Here is a 19,312-nt window from a genome sequence, read left to right on the forward strand (position 1 = left end):
AAGAATTTTCTTCCATATTTCCCAAGCTTCCCTTTTATAGGAATTGAATGATTTTACACTTCTACTAGCATAGGATATATTTTATTATATAATTTTCCTATTGGTTAACAAAGTTCAGCATTTCAAAATTTATATATATATATATAATTTATATATATATATACACATATATACATACATATATTTATCTTTTATGATCTAATATAGTCTAATATAAAATAGAATATTTCTCCTATCCTATTTGAGACAATATGAGTAACACCATTTATCTGTCTTAATGTTCTACTTTAGTAATGTCATCTGAATTTTTTTAAGTTTTTGTTTAAATTTCAGTTAGTTAACATATAATGTAATATTAGTTTCAGTTGTACAACATAGTTATTTAACACTTCCATACAACACCTGGAGCTTATCACAGCAAGTGCCTTCCTTAATCCCCATCACCCACTTCACCCATCCCCCCCACCCACCCCCCTCCCTGGTAACCATCAGTTTGTTCTCCATAATTAAGAGTCTGTTTCTTGGTTTGACTCTCCCTTTTTCCGCCTTTGCTCCTTTGTTTTGTTTCTGAAATTCTGAAATCATATGGTATTTTTCTTTCTCTGACTAGCTTATTTTGCTTAGCATAATACTCTTTATTTAAATACAAATCGTATTATTATTTTATTACAGTCTGCCTTTTCTTTCTAGAATAGTTTGTGACATTTCCACTATTTTTAAACCAGATTTATAATACTTATTTAGATGTCCTTATTAGCTCACCTTACTTAGCCTTATAATATTTGCACTTTAAATTTTCTTTTTTTTTAATTTATTTATTTTGAGAGAGACATAAAGAGACAGAGAGAGAGAGAGAGAGAGAGAGAGAGAGAGAGAGAACATGAGTGGGGAGGGGCAGAGAGAGAGGGAAAGAGAGAGAATCCCAAACAGGCTCCTCACTGTCAATGTGGAGCCCAATATAGGGCTCAGTCTCATGACTCTGGCATCATGACCTGAGCCAAAATCAAGAGTTGGACGCTTAACCAACTGAGCCACACAAGTGCCCCTAAATTTTATTTTCTGAGTTAGGATAAGTATACTCAAAATCATACTTTGAAATACAGCTGCTAGCACACGTTATTACTTTGTAATGATAATTTTCACTGTCAGCATTCTTGGGTTCCATAGCCTGCCTATACTTCAATTATCCATCCTCATTTACTTTAGTGGTTTCTCCTCTAGTTTCTTCTAGTTGTTTTAATGATAAAATATTTTGTTAGAAAATTCTCTGTGCATGTGTGTCTTCAGAGTCATTCTTTTATTTTTGTCCCAAACAGAAGATTTTTTTCCAAAAAATCCAGCCTGCAAAATGCACCATTCCCTTACTTTCAGGATTGACTTACCTGATTTTTATATTAATTTGATAATTTCAGTAGAATTTGCTTGTTGCTTGGCTAAACTCATATGGACCAGTCTTCTCTGGAAATCTTCTATACTAAACACTAATAAATGCTCTTTTAGCAACAAGCATCTGCTTGACTTTAGGACCCCAGAACCTAAATATACATCACATTTAACATATCATCGCATAGCCTTCCTAATTGAACTTGCCCTGCTTGGAGTTTCAGAGATTTGCTGTTGGCATTAGCATTATATCTCCAGAATAAATCTTAGATAACACATACATGACATGTACAACTTACTTAAGAAATATTTTCATCTCATGTAAAATTGGAGTATTTGACAAGATAGAATGTGAGTGTATGAGTGTCTATTATATGATTAATAGACATAATGTGCTTAATGCCGTGATTCAAAGATTTTAAATGTTTAATTTATTATTACTCTTGTAATGAAACTTGCTGTTTTTATTTTTCATTACCTTAATTTTACCTTTAAAAATTAACTTCATTTTAATGGCTATATTTCCCCAATAACTGTAATTTTACCCCTCTTCCTAATATCTACAGGAAACTTATATGACCACAAAATAATTTCAAGATATTCTTGGCACGTTAAGATAGGGTATTTGAAGGAGGATGACTACTTTTGGACTTTGAAAATGACATTCAACTCAGAAATGCAGATCTATGTAGTCTTGGACTGATGTATACCCCTGTCTGTGTCAAAAACTGTAGACATTCTCTCTGTGACATTTTTACATAATGGAGATCATCATCTCAAAGTTTTTGAGCACAGACCTCTCCCTCCTTCTCTACTCTTTGACATGAAGCCTTTAAAGACTTCTCATCAGAGATGTGGATTTTTAATAACACAAAAATAGGGTTTGTTAAATCTGAACACAAATTCCTAGGAACACTGTGCTTAACATCAGTATTTCACTCACTACAGAAAATATAAATCAGAAAATTGATTAAATATTTTGTTTCAAAAATATGCTGAAGGTCTCTCGTTCTCTCTTTCTCTCACTCTTAAAAATAAAGGAATAAACATTTCTTAAAAAGGGGCACCGTGGCTCAGTGGATTAAACCTCCACACCTTGGTTCGTGCTCAGGCCATGATCTCATGGTGTGAGTGAGAGCCCCATTTCAGGCTCTGCACAGACAGCATGGAGCCTGCTTGGGATTCTGTGTCTCCCTCTCTCTCTCTCTGCACCTCCCCTGCTTGTGCTCTCTCTTTATCTCTCTCTCTCTCTCTCTCTCTCTCTCTCTCTCTCTCTCTCTCTCTAAAATAAATAAACATTTTTTAAAAAATATTCTGGAGGATATTAAAAACTGACTTGCCATAAAAGAGAGAAATTGTATTATTCTTTATTACCCTTGGCAAATCTGTCTGCTAAATCTTGGGGAGTAGGCTCCCCTGACATTTATATTCACATTCAATCTCTGTGTGTGTATGTGTGCATGTGTGTGTTTTAATGACAACTTCTATTGTCCATTGTATTTTTGCTACTCAGTAGGGATAGGGATAGGTCAGCTCTCCATAACCACTCACATCATGACTGACTCTTGTTATCACCCTATAGTGTTTTGGGTCTTAAGATCAGTGATCCATGTATGCATAAAGGGAACACAACCGCATACTAGAAGCAGGCATTTTATTTTTGTGTCAGAGAAGAGGCATATCTATATCTATATCATCTGTATCTATATCCATATATTTATATCTTTCTAATCTATCTCTACACACACACACAAATATATATATATATTTATATGTATAAATATATATATATATATATATATATATATATATATATATATATACACACACACATTTACCTATATATAACAATTTAAAGTGTAGAAGGAGGGAATTAGGTTACACTTAACGTCAAAATTAATTTCTGCTTTATCTCCTCTTACAAATGTGTGCTTCATTCTAACTTTATGCTGATTCTTTCCTATTGGGAATTGTTGGCTCTATTTATCTCACTTAGTTCACTATAGTCAGCTTCTCTGTATATATTGTAATTTGGCTATCTTCTTTCCTCTTCGGCACTGATGGTTCTATAAAGCATTGGATTTAGCACAAACCCAATTAAAATCAGTGTAATTAGCTATGATTCTTTATGTTCTGTACAAATTGCACTTGTCTTTGTATGAAAAAGGCACTGCATAAATTCTCTTAAGCCTTCATCATTTTGGGGCACGCACTTTCTGTGTCTGCTGGAATGTTTGGTACTAATATTTTCAGTCTTTCTCAGATTCCTTTTGTTCGGAAAAAATACATGACTCAATGCCATGCTTCTTGGCCACAGAAAGCAAAGAATCTGCTTTGTAATGAAAACATAGCCCTTTTGTGAAAGGGTTCAAGAAAATGCTTTTTACAGAAAATGAATAAATAACCTGTGAAAGTCTTCACAATTGAACATTATTAAGTTAAACAGGCTTATTAAGATTCATAAAGCAATTAGAAGCATTAGGGTGAATTCTCTTGTCATTTTCTTGTGCCTGTCCTCATATTAAAGTCAATGGGAACTGTATGCTTTTGGCCCTGGGCAAAATGTGGCCCATTTTGAATAAGAATAGCATCTGCAATTATACTAGCTGAAATAAAAATTAAAAGGTCCATCAATTCTTATGCTTCAGAGCATAAGATTATAACCAGATGGTGCCAGAAAGTTTCTGCTGGGCATGAGGACTCACTAATGGACAGGTGCATTATGACAATTTTCTTTTGGCCTCCCTCCTCATAATGTCTCACACATACACAGACATGCCAAATATAGGACATCAAAACAAATGGGACATTTGCATTTTAACAGGATGAAATCCTTCCATGGCCTAACAATACTGAGACTTAGAGATCCTAACAGGTGTGGGGAATTTCAATGAAAACATTTTAGAATTGCATCCAACTCAAGGGCACTGCAACTTATATTCTGCTTCTAACCTGGCTGTTTTTGTTTTTACATGCACCCTGGTAATTTACTTTAATCTACATTCACCTCTGGGCATAACAATATGATAAGATCCTTGCTAGGGGAAAGGAAGAACAACTCATTGGAATTTAAAAACATCTGCACTTAGATGTGAAGAATCAATTAATTGATACATATTCATTAAACATCCACTAGTTTCAAAACACTGTAGAAGAAAAATAAGATACCATACTTTACTTCGGGGAACTGAAATTCTTCTTTTGAGCTATGTGAGCTTCAATGGTCTATAAATTTAATAGGAATCCAGAAAATAAAATGTGGACTGAAGCAATCAGGAAATGCCATGACTATGTACCTGAAATTGCAGAGAACTGCTAATAAGCCAGGAGATTCTTATTTGCTCTTATAAGTTATAGAGAACCTAAAACTAAAGTTATTTATTTTTATTCTTAAAAGTACAATAAAAATGTCCAGGGTATTGTTTTGTTAATTTTAGTTGTATTATATTATATTATGTATTATATTATAATTTTCTATAATAAAATTGTTGAAAAATGTTCATATTAATTTTCTTTACACTTCATACACCCTGAGGAGTAGAACTGACCCTTGAACAATAGAGCTTTGAATTGCACAGGTCCACTTATATATGGATTTTTTTCAGTAAATACAGTGCAGTCCTGTAAATACATTTTCTCTTCCTTATGATTTCCTTAATAACATTTTATTTTCTATAGCTTACTTTATTGTAAGGATGTAGTAAATAATCCATAGAGCATACAATATATGTGTTGATGAACTGCTTATGTAATCAGTACTTCTGGTCAACAGTAGGCTATTACTAGTTAAATTTGGGGGGATTCCAAAGTTATACATGAATTTTTGACTGCATGGGGTCAGGGAGGTCAGCACCCCTAACTCCCATGTTGTTCAAAGGTCATCTGTCATATATTGTACTTATACTGGGGGAGTTTAATCGAACTTTTTTGTATGGATGAGATTAGTATAGTGTTGATTTTATCAATAAACAAATTGTTTTCTAGAGAAAGCTAGCCATATGTTCTTTGTTTTTACCCTCATAAAACCTTGCATTACAGCATATATTCCCAACACTCAGTGTAAGGTTTTATAATTTATTTCTTTAATGCAGTGACCTATTTTGCCCCATTAGTAATAAGTGAAGCTGCCCTAAGACTGTTGGTCTGTTTGGACAGATCATAGAAATTTAACACACATTGATTGTGTAATAAAAAAAAATAAAAAAATAAAAAAAAATAAAGGAAAATATTCTTAGCCTGCAGAGACAACAATTCAGGCTGAATGAAATAGACCTGGCATTTGAAATGAAATCGACCATACCTTCCCTGGGATGTATATAACCAAGAGGCCATGCACATTTGACCTTGACTGCATGTGTTGTATACTTGTCACTCAAATAAGTGATGCTCTTGTGCCTATGATTTGATAATCCAAAAATAAAATCAACAGCAACCACAAAAGGAATTTATATTTTTATCTGCCTGTTTTGAAATAACTGAAAAACAACAGTAATGTCAAAATATCCTTCTTGAAGTAATGCATTTCTATTTTGATTACTGGATCCCCCCCCCCCCCCGCCTTGGAATGGAATCTGATTGCGAGTAGATTTCAAGTTCTGGTCTTACTGTGCCTCTTGGGGAAATACCATGAAAAATTGTCTTCTTATAGACAATAGTAGTTCCTTAAATAAGAATAAACATATTTTAATACCTCAGATACATCTCTATATCATTTTTCTATGGTGGTCAACTTTATCTGAACACTCTTTTGTCCTTGTTAGATAGGGATTATTTAATTTAGAAAAAAGAACTTCAGGGGTGCCTGGGTGGCTCAGTTGGTTGAGCATCCAACTTTTGATCTCAGTTCAGGTCTTGATTTCAAAGTTGTGAGTTTGGACTCTAGGTTGGGCTCCAGGCTGGGTACGAACTTGAGTTATTTTTTGACACCTGTAAAACAAACTAATGAGAACAAAATAATTTGAAAATCATTTTCTATCAGAAAAATAATGTAGTTTTTATGAATGCAGCTTCTGTTTGGTTTTGAATTATTAGGAAGTCATTTCATTCATTATATTCCAATGTCACAACACCCACAGATGTTTTCACCAGGGCCATCCTAGGCCCCTTCCCCCATAATCTAAGTTGATTTTTAATTAAAATCTTTACATTTTATTTCTGCACAATTTTACTTTTTGATTCCATGTCAGTATTACATATTGTCAGATTCATTTAAAATCTGTATTTAACCATCAATCATGTAAGCTGTCCCTCTCAGCTTCATTGAACTTCAGGCCTTGAAAGACTGGTTTCAATGTATTCTTTTGTGATAAATTTATTTTTTAAAAATGATTGAAGTAGTTTCATAGCTCTTTGCTGCATACCACTCTTCTTGATTTTTGTAGTTGAACATCATGTTTTAATAATGATTTTCAATTAGAGACAATTGTATTTTCTTCAACTCACATTGTTCCACCACTTAAGAAAATGAAGGCTAGGGACAGCTGCCTGGCTCATTTAGGAGAGCATGTGATCCTAAATATAGACAAAATGTGAGTGTTCAATCATACTCAGAAAATTTTAAATGTAAGGATGTTAAATTTAGAAGGAACTGGAGTTATTGACATTTGTTGACTCTATTTCCCTATCCTTTTCATTTTTTCCAATTTGCTGAACTCATTTATTATATTTATTACCAGTATCTTATGAATTAAACAAGGGCAGCGATGTTATGTGTTAACTGGATGTACAGTTTGTGTATTATATATGTAGTAACAATAACATTACTGAACAAATACTGGTGAAAGACTTGGCAGAATCTGTATTTAACCCCACCAAAAAGCCTATTTTCTTGAATTCTTGAAAAACATTTTATGGAGAGGAAATAAAATGAGCAAACAATGAAACAAAATATCAGTTACATGTGAATCTAAACCTCCATTATTCTGAATAATCAAAATATTGAGTATTTAGTAAAAAAAATCAATCTTCCATATCTTTAGAGCTTCTCAGAAATCTGTCACATTTAAAACAAACTAATAATCTCTATTTTATTGAACTTCAATCGCAAAGCCTAGTATCATATAAATATGATCTTAAAATAAAAATTTTTTGTATCTTTTTTTACATATATTCACTAAATCTATATTGGCCTCTTGGCATAATATTTGGGAAATAGCCTGAAAATATATCATTACTAGGGAGAAAGTATCTGGAGTTTGTGGGTGGGAAATGGTTATTAATAGGCCTGGAATCTATTCTCTTCCTTAATCAGGCGTTAGGGGGAATGTGGAGATAAGGTAGCTTGATGGAATCTGGTTGTAAACATGTTAATGATAGACTTCCTAGAAGACAAGCTAATGTTTTAATCAAACAGGAGAGCTTGTGTCTAGGGAACACTATTAGCAAGGTATACCTGGGCTGTCTGGGACTATTTATAATACACTAGGAATCTATGAATAATGGGCATGCTCCCCAGAAAACATTAGGCTCTGTAACAATCTGAATATAAAATGAATATATTTTGTGACTAAAAGCTGCTCTCTTTTGTGTAAGTGTGGTAGCCACATTAAAGAGCTCAGATGTTAAACTGTCATTCCTGATGCCACAAGAAAGGACATGAAGACTGGACCTCTCTCTGATTGATCTGTGCCTCAGTATTACCTCTATCTTTTAAATTGCCGGTAAATTACTGGTAAGACTTCTGCTTCATGTGAACATGACTTGACAATACAATAATTTGTGACATTTCAGCTTTTTGAAAAAGAGAATATTGAACATAAAATATTCATGTGGGTAAGTGTAAGTCAAGTAATCATTTGGGGAACTTAAATTATGAACCTCAAATTAGCTGAATCCCACTTATTTTGATTGAGCATGTTCTATGGAGTAGGCATTACATTAAGTATTATTGAGGCCATGAAGTATAACCTCTGCTTTCCAGATACTCACAAGCTAATGCTAGAAGGCCTCAATAAACAACTCAAACTCATGGTAAAAGTGGATTCTCCAACAAAGGTGCTGTTGAAGATCAAAAAGGGAGGAGATGCATTATCACTTGAAAAGTCTCATGGCAGAACTCTGACTTGGGTTTTGCCTTTATAAATGATTTTAAGTTTACGTAGGGTATGAAATTCTTCCCTTCTCCCCTTGTAGGTTTGTTTTTTTTTTTTTTTTTACTGATCTAATATTTAAATTGATGTAAGATAGGTTAATAGGATAAAAGCAAATTTCATATGTGTAGGAGCCCCAAAGACATGAATGCCAGAGACCACCAGGCAGTTGAGGATTATATGCCATCCAGAGCTCACTGAAGCAGTGAGGGGTATGGAGCCCCAAAGGGGAGAAAGACAATTCACAGGAAGATAAGAACAAATGTGTAGTAAATGAATGTTTGCCATGCCATGTGGATGAATCTTCTTGATAAAAAATTTATCTTTGGTATTAGCTCTCTCTCGGTATAGGCCTCTACCTAAATTCTTTCAAGAATTTAAGAGGAAGGTAAACAGCTCTTTCTGAGTCTATTGGTCCTTGATTGTCTTCAGCGCAAAACAATCCACATGCCAAAATGGCATATTTTGGGTCAAATATATTGTTCCCCCTCATTTGATAAATAGAAATGCAGGATAAAAGTGTCCGTTAGGGGTGGGGGGGCACCTGGGTGGCTTGGTTGGTTGAGACTCTTGATTTTGGCTCAGGTCATTATCCCATGATTGTGGGTTCAAGCCCCATATAGGACTCTGTGCTGAGCATAGAGCCTTCTTGAGATTCTCTCTCTCCCTCTGCCCCTCTCCCAGGCTCTCATACACACACTCTCTCTCAATCTCTCTCTGTCTCTCTCTCAAATTAAAAAAAAGTGTGGTAGCTGGGAAGGGCTTTTAACATGAAGAGGAATATATAGGACTCTAATAAGATATTTAAATCACCTTTTAGCTCCACTAAAATTTACTTCTATGTATGCTTTTTAAAAAAGTTTTAAACCTAAACTAAATAATGTTGAGTATATTTTTATGATATACATATGTGTTGCCTATGAGACTAGATCAACTATGATATGGTATAAAATAGTGACATTCAACCAGTTATATCCCATATTTAAATCATTCAGACTTTTCATTCAGTTAAATATATTATTGAGTTTATCAACTGAACAGCTCAGGATAACTCAGTAAATTACATCAATCACAAAGATATTATAATATTACAGAGAAACAATTCAATTTGTCATTCTGTTATAAATTAGGATACTTCCTGTAATGAAAACCTAATCCAAAATAGAGAAAATGCCAAGGGAACTTAGCAATACACATACCTGAATGGTCCAGAAGGAGGGATATATTTTGGGTTAGCTTGATTCAGTATCTCCTCTATAGCATCAAGTTCTCACTGTCCTTTGATATCTTTGCACAGCCTTCTATAGTATCAGGTTTATGATACAACTGTTGTCTCTCAAGCTGATAAAACATTTAAAGGAAAGTGCTACTGTTTCTTTCAGAAGGTTATGGAGATTGACCTTGGGCAGTTAGTGCACAAGTAACCATTTTCCTAGCACATTATTAGTGTGAGTGAGTTCACTCCATTGGTTTACCAGGCCTGGGTGACACCAGTAAATCACTGTGATATGTTTAGAACCATTAGGTTAACCCTTGGACCTGGTGGTAGGATCAATTGCCCCTGCCGTCAGCACCATTCCATAACTGTAGGACTAATACCCAGTAGGGAATAGGTACCCTGAGTTTTGTAAAATAATCACAGGCACTTCCACTTTGCATATTCCTTAAAGCAAAATTTATCTTTAAGTGCAGTGGGCTTCATAATAAAAATAAAGACTGGGGAATAAGTAAGTCAGCATCTAACCCTTAAAATTAATTGACTGATTAATTTATTCATTTTTCACTGGGAAAATATTTATTAGATAACTTCTTGCCAGGCATTCTATCCAGGTTCTGAAAGAAGATTCCTTTCTAGTGCTTTTGGCATATAATGAGAGAATATGGAAAGATGTAAGGCTTGAGCAAAAGACACAAGTCTGAATTTAGTAAGCCTCACCTGTCCTATATAAGCAGAGGAAGGGATAAAGCTCAAGAGAGAGAACAATGCAGAGGTTAAATGTTAGAAAACAAAAGGCTATGTCTGAAACAAGCAACAGAGTTTCAAGAATGAGGCCAATACACTAGAAATGAGAAGCAATAAAAACAATAAGAAATCCAAATATGATTGATTTTTACACTTTTAGAGTCTTTGATAACTTTTCTTGAAAACAAAAACATTTTCAATGTATGATGGAGTTAGCAGGCAGATTGCAGTGAATAATGAAGTAACTGTGAGGGGAGAATATATTCTAATTCAAGAAGAATCGCTAAGATGGAAACATGAGACGTTAAAGTAGTGGTTGCTAGGAACAAAGGGGAGAAATAGAAGCCCCTTTATTTCCTAAGAGGGAAGAACCAAGAAATTTGCCCTTTGAAAATATAAGGAGAGAATATAATTGATGGATAAAGGCCGATAAGGAGAGGGAAAATATAGACATTCAGAGCACAAGTATAGAAACAAGTTTCTGTTGTTGTTCACAAGAGAATTAACCCTCCTCAACACTGAAGTTGGATGGAAGGTGGTACAGATTGGATTGCTAACATAGGGAGACTACAAGGAGTTGGGGGATTATTTTCAAGAAGATCATATTATCTCTGCGTGTTTAGCAACATCAATTCACCAAAAATGATGGAGATAACAGAGGCTGAAGCAAATCTTTTAGAATATGAGATGGACATCTCAGAACTTTCAGATGGACCAAGTACAAGGCAGTAATATAATAGAGGTGTCATATCAATCCTGAATTGTATATCTTGGACTGTTGTGGACAAGAAATATGTTCTGGTTTTGTGTAAGACACTGTTGTGTGGACTTTTGTGTCAGAAGTTGAAGCTGTATTGGTTGTAACAAATATTCCGTGGAAGGACAAGGGTAAAGCCTATAGACTAGAAGAGCAGGTATTGTGATTGGCATTGCCTTATACCATTGCATAAAAAGGAGAATTATTAACAAAAGAAGGAAGCAGTGCTAGACACAACAAGATAGATGTCCAATTTGTAGATTTTAAATTTACAGTGTAAATGGTTAATATTTTTCAATGCTAACAAAGAGAATTTCCTGTGTGTCAGAGTTTCTCTAAACACTTTGTATTAGTTAACTTTGATTCCCCTGAAGTAGCTTCTATTACTTCCGCATTTTCCAGGTGAGGGAACCAAAGCATACAGAGGTAAATAATTTGTTCAAAATTATATTATGACACAGCAAATTATTAAAACCAGCGAGTCTAGATCTAGACTCCATGCTTTTTAACTACTACATCATTCTCTCTCTCCCTCTCTCTCTCTCTCTCTCTCTCTCTCTCTCCCTGTTTCTCACTCTCTTCCTCTCTGTGTCTCTCTCTCCGTCTCTCAGTAACTATTTCAGGAAATGAAACAAATATTTGAGATGTAAAATTATTGCTTGACATTTTTAATGATTGAGGTGGAATCATTCTACATAGCCAAATGTTGCTTTTTAAATTTTTTTTTTCCCAGTAGTGTTCAAGAACAGATTCTTGCATTACATAGGGTAGATGGCTTCTGTGATGAAGGGATTGTGTTCTGTTGGGTATACAAAGCAGAAAAACAAGGAGAAATGAATTGATGGGTTGGAGAGGGCTAGCAATAGAATTATTGGATTTTTTGGGTGATATTATACAGATTGTATAGGAAAGGAAATGCATACAAGGGAGCGGTGATAATTTTGAAGAAAATTGTGGGTGAAGGTACAGGAAGACTAAGAGGAATAGGAAATAAGTGAACTGTAAAAATAAGAGGGAAGGATATCAGATTTTTACTTTAAGCATGGAAAGTTATGATAAAATTCATATTGTAGCTATGGTCATTGAGGAAGAAGAGAAGCTGTGGTCATTGAAGGAGAAGAGGTAAGGGCACTACAGGGGGGAGACTGTTGTATTAGCATTGGATTTTTATTGAGGTTGTTTGAAAAAAACAATTATGTTGAACTTAGTGGCAACTAAAGCAGTTTATTTCACTGATGGAAAATTTTGTGTATCCATAGGATGACTTAAAACGTGATTCTGCAAATGTCTAGTTTTTATCCATTAGTACATCTTTTAATGATTATAGTAACAATGAAAAGATCTGAGTTTTCTTTGTTAGTATGAAAGCTTTAAAGGTAGATAGAAGGTCTTTCTTTAATTTTGCTTGCACAAGCTAAGCACACACATTTGTTCTTTCCCAGGTTTGATGTTATGATCAACATAATGGAGGGTAAAATGGTGATGTAGGAAGATAAAATTTTGAATATAGACAAACTTGATTTTAAAAAATTGCTCTTAATCTTTCTCAGCCTCTGTTTTTCTCACTGTTATGTGAAGATATGTATTATGGCAAACGCTGTTGATTGTCTATCCAATAGCATCTTCTCACTCCCTTATAGCTAACAGAATCAGTTCCCCACAGTAGAGATCAAGTGTATTAAAAACTCCCTTCATTAGCCTCCCTTGTATCTAGTTTGGTTATCGGACCCAATCGTGGCTAGTTATCTTGAGAGGCCTGTGGTGGAAGGCTTCTGGAAAAGATGGTTCAAGATAAACCAGAGTGGGGGGGGGGGGGGGGGGAAGAACTACCTTTGTTCCCTGTATGGTTTGGACAATGCCCTTTTAGGTTTGATGCTGGGTATTTCTGTAGCCATTATATAAACAGAAGGAGGTATTATTACTGATATACTGAGAATGGAAAGTTGAAAATAACCCAGAAATACATACCTCAGACATATTATTAAGTGCACTAATTGTACATTTTTCTGTAATCCATTTAATAAAATACTTTATTACTTGCAGCTAAATATCCTAAGTGATACAAATTTACATGACAAAGGGAATGTAAATTACACTGGTAGCACAGTTGATATTGATTATTGAAAAATGATTTTTTTTTATCTATTTCATGCAAGATAGATTTAAATACAAATTACAAAAGTAGCCTTATACAATTCATCATCTCATCATGATCTACGTACTATCTAAAATTAAATGATTAATCTGACTTTTAAAGCAATCTAATGTAATATTGGCTGATAATAAGGCATTTACCAGGGGAAAAAAATCGAAAAGGATCTGAATTAGAGTTAAAGGAAAAGTAAAGTGGTTGAGTGGTTATAGTTACATAAATTTAAAAGAGGACACATTTTCAGTCAAACAGTAAGAGTTTTGATTTAAAAAAATAAAGATACTGGGGGCGCCTCAGTGGTCCAGTCGGTCAAGCATCTGATTCTTGATTTAGGCTCAAGTCATGATCTCACGGTTCATGAGTTCAAGCCCCATGTTGGGCTCTGTGCTGTCAGTGCAGAACCTTCTTGGGATTCTCCCTGCCCACCCCCCACCCCCGCCTCTCTCCTGCTTCCATGCAGTGGTCTCTCTCTCTCTCTCTCTGTCTCTCTCTCTCTCTCTTTAAATAAACAACAAAAAATAAAAATAAATAAAAAATAGGTTAAATAGATAACTAGATAAGATAGATAGATGATAGATCGATAGATAGATAGGTCGTAAGTGTTTTTATCATACGCACACATACAAAGAGAATAGGAGGAAAATTTGATGGCAAAAAAAAAAGTAAGGCTATATCTAGATAAATCTGTCTTTAAAAATTACTGCAAGGTGCTTTTTCTGTTCATATTTTAAAAAATTAACACCACCTTACTCTTCCTAAATAATGGTTATGTATTTTCGTATACTGTTAATTTACATATAAAGGTAAAAATGCATAATTTATAATTTATCATCATTTAATATATGATTACAAATTATACCATTTGCATTGAAAATTAAATCATTTTCTTTCTTTTTTTTCAAAATATCTCATTCTACATTTTAAACACAAACTTAAGAAGCAGTTAACAATGACACCTTTTACTCCATAGCTTTGAAGTGGAAAATTAGAATATGGTTAGAGGCTCTGTGCTACACAACAACCTTTTTAATGCTCCAGCTTGAACTATAGATCCTTAGGCAAGCAGAGTAAATGTGCTATTTGGGGGCCTCCGGCCCACTTCTAGGAAGATGATGGGCTAATCATTTCAGGGAAAATGTCAGAGTGTTTTCCCAGGAGATATTGATAACAACACAGCACAGCTGCAAATATAAATGCCTCCATTCTTCCAACTATGAGTTGAGCCCTGAGTCAGTTTTACTTCCTTCCCTAAGCCCTTTGAAATTTGGGGTTTGATACATAAAGATTGGCCCATGCCTCTATTAAACTAGTAGATATTATACAGTGTGATTAATAAAGGCAAGGATGCTACCTCCCCTAAACATTAAGCTCCTACTTACTTGAAAGTTTGTAATTGTAAAGTTATTGATATTGTTAACTAAAATGCCTTCTTCTAGGATAGATAATTCACATATTTCTCATATCAGTTCGTAGTATAATTAAATAAGAAAAGGTATGCTCCCATGGGAACTTAGGAAGACTAAGTTCACCATATTTGCATAAATACCTCTAAGGGATTTTTTCATGAGCCCAGGAAAATCTTGAACTCAACATTAAGTTGATTAATCAACCTGAATATTGGAAATCCTCAGGAGTCACATATATATATATATATATATATATATATATATATATATATATGTTTCTTTCTGTATACATGAGTTCATTGTGTTTGCATTGGAGAAAAGCTTAAGGTCATTGAATTGTTTTATTTTTATTTTTTTAAGTAATCTCTACACCCAAGATCAAGAGTCCCATTCTCTATTGACTGAGCCAACCAAGAGCCCCTGGACTGTTTGAATTTAGAATTAAATATTTTAATGTTGAGTGTAACTTTGTATCTGAGAATGATTTATATAGATTTTTACTAAGACAAATTTTGTTGGGGCACCTGGGTGGTTCAGTCAGTTAAGCATCTGACTTTGACTCAGGTCATGATCTCACAGTTTGTGGGGTCGAGCCTCACATCAGTCTCTGTGCTGACAGCTCAGGGCCTAAAGCCTACTTTGGATCCTGTGTCTCCCTCTCTCTCTGCCCCTCCTCGTTCATGCTCTGTCCTTCTCTCTAAAATAAATAAATATTTTAACAAAAGACAAATTTTGTTGACTAATAATCAACATATATATTACAAAGTATTTCATATTGCCTTCCATTGTCTACCTTTCCAGCCAGAGATGTTTTGTGGTGACATCAGCCTTTGCTTCTTCTTTTTGTTGACATATGACTTTGAAATTTACTTCTTGGGGGCACCTGGGTGGCTCAGTTGATTAATTGATCAGCTTTTGATTTCAGTTCAGGTCATGATCTCACGGTTGGTGAGATTGAGCCCTAGGTGGGACTCTGCACTGACAGTGCAGAGCCTACTTGAGATTTTCTCTCTCCTTCTCTCTCTCTGCCCCTCTCCCACTTGCTCTCTCTCTCTCTCTCTCTCTCTCTCTCTCTTTCTCTTTCCTCTCCTTCTCTTTCAAAATAAATTAATAATCAGAAAAAAGTAATTTACTTATTGACTGCTAGATGGAATGAATGTGTTGAGAGGTGTGGATTAGAGATTATTCCTTCAAACTGTCAAATGTAAACCACAGCTATAAAATCCTCTCTGATTACCCATTAAAAAGAAATGTTTATACCCATATTATTTTTTTACTTAAACTATATTTTACTTCTTTCTCTTTCTAGCTGATTTAAATCCAATCTTCTTTCATATCACTTTAAATTTTTTTTAACGTTTATTTATTATTGAAAGAGAGAGTCCGAGCATGAGCAGGGGAGGGGCACAGGGAGAAGGAGACACAGAATCTGAAGGAGGCTCCAGGCTCTGAGCTGTCAGCACAGAGCCTGACGCGGGGCTGGAACTCACACACTGCAAGGTGATGACCTGAGCTGAAGTCGGAGGCTTAACCGACTGAGCCACCCAGGTGCCCATCATATCACTTCTATAGTAATTAACATGGTATTGAGCACTTTAAATTAAAGTGCTTAATATATGTATATTGAATTAAATTAAGGATGTCATAAAATAGAATGGAGAATTGATCCAAGAGGCAAAGGGCTATATTCTCTTCCTGACTCTGCCTCTAATAAACAGTATATTGTCTACTTTTGTCTTATTTGATTTTATTTGATTTTTTACTATTACTATAGTTTTAGACTGGCTTTGCCTTAAAAAAATCTTGAATGAAAAAAAAAATCTTGGATATAGACTGGATCTATAATCTGAGGTCTTATTATGTTGGCTACTATTTTATTAAATATTACCTCTGTTCTATCTGTTCTATAGAAAGTAGTGAAAATCCTAGGAGAGGAATTTTGAGAGTCTTGATATGATCTCTATGCCATTTAATTTTTTTTTATTGAAAATTACCTTTTTTTGGGGGGCCACATTCTCAGACATTGTTGGAAGGTCACTAATTTGTTGCTGTTTGTTTGTTTGTTTTGAATGTATTCATCCTAAATGGTTAAGTAGAAGTGGGGTAGGGTGGAATGTGATCTATCTTGATCATAGAATTCTCATAATTCCATTTGTTATTCCATTTATTCTCTGTCATTGTTCAAATAATTGATTCTGCATCATCTATGTTACTTATTTCTTTTGGAAATTCTGTCATTTGCATTTATTATATTTTAATTTTTTGATCAATATTTATTTGTGAAAGAGAGAGAGAGAGAGAGAGAGAGAGAGAGAGAGAGAGAGAGAGATGCAGAATGTGATTGGGGGAGGGGCAGAGAGAGAGGGAGACAAATCTGAAGTAGTCTCCAAGCTGTCAGCACAGAGCCCAAAGATGCGGGACTTGAACTCATGAACCATGAGATCATGACCTGAGCCGAAGTCAGATGTTTAACTGACTGAGCCACCCAGGCACCCCTCTGTCACTTGCATTTACCATTAAAACTTGGAGCATTGAAATCAGCCATCTTCATTCTATTTTCTTGAACTACTCCTCACATCAGTTTTATTAATAAACAGGTCAGTCTGAGTCCATTCAAAATATCTATTTACTCAAAAAATTAAATCCAAAATCAGTCTTCTGAAGACAGTAATTCTACCCAGAAGTTATCATGGTATCATTTCAACATCTAACTATTGTGATCAGTTAGCCACCCTTCAGTTGCTGATAGGTTCATAAAGTTTTTTCTTAGATCTCAGATTCTATACATTTCTGACACTTGCTCTCTCATAATATATTTTATAATTGTTTTTCATCTACAATAATTGTCACTTCAAAATTCAGTTAAAAAGTCTTTCTTTTTTTATATGTCTAAATCTTTTGCAGCTACTTGATTAATTCAAGGAAACTTTCCTACTTTTTTATGATTACCTCTCTATCTGTAAACTCAACAATTTCCTGGATTAGACTTTCTCTGTAGAAATCATCTCATTTGTTTTTAAAAAATAAAACAAACTGACAACAACAACAACAACAGCAACAGCACTAGTCCCTTTAATTTTTGACACCTGTCTGAACCTCATTCATTCTTCTGGGTCCTGCAATTGTTTATAATGCATAAGATACCTTGTTCTTCTTAAAGCCTTAGAAATATTTAATTATAAATTTAACATAGGTTATCTTTTGACATTACTCTTGTGATTCCTTTCAGGTGTGTTTAGTTGGACTCTAGTAAACTTGAGTACATCCTTATCTTTTTATATATACTAACCAGATTCATTCTTTGTTCTTTCCAATGCTAACACCATCTCCTGAACCATATATTTCTTATGTTCATTTGAAACATGCATCAATTTCTTCTGTTTGTTGCTTAACATTCTATACTGTTCCCATGCCAACCTGAATCCCATTACCAAGGCATTTCAAGTACAGAAGTACAGACCTTCTTTACTGAGTATAGGCTTTGTTTACTAATATATTGCTCATTGGATTATGAAAATGGCATTCAAATTTTCCTTTACCTTGGTCAGCTCACATGCTGAAATTCTTAAAAGTGCTTGTTGTACATCTTACTCAGTGGTATATAAAATTCACCACATTCTGAGTTACCAATGTGTAGGAACATGAATGCACAATAGTGATAGCAGTTAGAATTTAGGTTAGATGTGCAGATATCAAAGCCTACACACAGTTACTGGTATAATTTGTCCTCAATAATGTTGAAATAGATGAAGGGGAATTGATTTTGGTATTATAATTTTAATGATACAAATAATATTATCACTATATGACACCAAATTTTAGAAGATGAAAAATACCTACACTGTACATTCAGCTCTTCTGGCACATAAACCTACCTTTAAAAAAAATCCTCAGTCATCTATGTTCAATAATGTTAATGGAAGTCCTAAAGGCAAAGGAAAACCTCTATTTTTTCCAATATAAGCCCTGTTCACTATGCTGCAGCCATCATATAGCAAATAGCCTTAACCTCTCTACATCCTGCTTCAATCCAAAATAGCCATCCATATGTTTAATCTTACAGCAAATTTTTTGGAAACTTAAGATAACTTAATAACTTTTTACCAATTTCTAACCAAGTGAGAAATGGGATTATATGAGTACTAAAAAGAATATTGTCTTTTTAGTATAGGCAGTATTTGACCTGAACAGGGCTTAAGACTCGAACTGAAAATGAGTCATATTGAAAATGATTTCCAGGGTGCCTGGGTGGCTCAGTCACTTAAGCATCCAACTCTTGATTTTGGCTCTGGGCATGATCTCATGGTTAGTAAGATCAAGCCCCACGTCAGGCTCTGCACTGGCAGTGGGGAGCCTGCTTGGGATTCTCTCTCTCTCTCTCTCTGCCCCTCCCACCTCTCAAAATAAATAAATAAACATTTGAAAAAAGAAAGAAAAAAAAAGACAGTGATTTCTCCCCACCATTTTCTCTAAACTCATTAGACTGGAATTTTAGCACCCACCTGTTCAGAGATACCCCAACTACTACATCAAGCCCCACTGACAAATGGTGAAGATAATTCT

At 34.6% G+C, this 19,312-nt stretch overlaps 1 long non-coding RNA gene across 1 annotated transcript; it reads right to left on the bottom strand.

Annotated features, from left to right (window-relative positions):
- Nucleotides 1-6,050: 6,050 nt before the first annotated feature.
- LOC109498614 lies at nt 6,051-18,136 on the bottom strand. Its single transcript, XR_002155448.2, has 3 exons — nt 18,039-18,136; nt 9,671-9,812; nt 6,051-6,321 (listed from the first exon to the last, which is right to left on the bottom strand). It is a non-coding gene; the product is annotated as an uncharacterized LOC109498614 (long non-coding RNA).
- Nucleotides 18,137-19,312: the final 1,176 nt, after the last annotated feature.

This window comes from Felis catus, chromosome A3 (assembly GCF_018350175.1).
Source record: "Felis catus isolate Fca126 chromosome A3, F.catus_Fca126_mat1.0, whole genome shotgun sequence".
In the NCBI taxonomy this organism is placed as follows: Eukaryota; Metazoa; Chordata; class Mammalia; order Carnivora; family Felidae; genus Felis; species Felis catus.